This window comes from Lupinus angustifolius, chromosome LG10 (genome assembly GCF_001865875.1).
Source record: "Lupinus angustifolius cultivar Tanjil chromosome LG10, LupAngTanjil_v1.0, whole genome shotgun sequence".
Lineage (NCBI taxonomy): Eukaryota > Viridiplantae > Streptophyta > Magnoliopsida > Fabales > Fabaceae > Lupinus > Lupinus angustifolius.
In genome coordinates this window covers 10,414,514-10,415,372 of record NC_032018.1, presented here as the reverse complement: position 1 = coordinate 10,415,372, position 859 = coordinate 10,414,514, and positions in this window count along the sequence as shown.

Sequence of the window (859 nt, the reverse complement as noted above, 5' to 3'; positions counted from 1 at the left end):
TGAGAATGAGGAGGATGAGGATGAGGATGAGGATGAGGATGAGGATGAGGATGAGGATTAGGATTAGGTTAAGGATTTGGATTAGGATTAGGATGAGGATGGGGATTGGGCTGAGGATGATGATGAGGATGAGGATAAAGGTGAGGATGAGGATGAGGGTGAGGATGAGGATTATGATGAGGATAAGGATAAGGATTAGGATTTGGATCAGGGTTAAGATTAGGAATAGGATGAGGATGAGGATGAGAATGAGGATCAGGATGAGGATTAGGATCAGGATGAGGATTAAGATTAGGATGAGGAGTAGGATGAGGATTAGGATTTGGATTAGGGTTAGGATTAGGATTAGGATAAGGACGAGGATGAGGATGAGGATGAGGATGAGGATGAGGATGAGGATGAGGATGAGGATGAGGATGAGGATGAGGATTAGGATTAGGATGAGGATGGGTATAGGGATGAGGATAATGATGAGGAAGAGGATGAGGATAAGGATTCGGATTCGGATTCGGATTCGGATTCGGATTCGGATTCGGATTAGGGTTAGGGTTAGGATTAGAACGAGGATGTGGATGAGGATGAGGATGAGGAGGAGGATGATGTAGAGGATGAGCATGAGGATGATGAGGAGGAGGAGGACGAGAATGAGGATGAGGATGAGGACGAGGATGAGGATGATGATGATAATGAGAATTAGGATGAGGATGAGAATGAGGATGAGGTTATGGATGAGGATGAGGATGAGAATTAAGATTAGGATGAGGATGAGGATGAAGATTAGGAAGACGATGAGGATGAGGATGAGGATGAGGATGAGGATGAGAATGAGAATGAGCATGAGGATTGGGATTTGGATTCG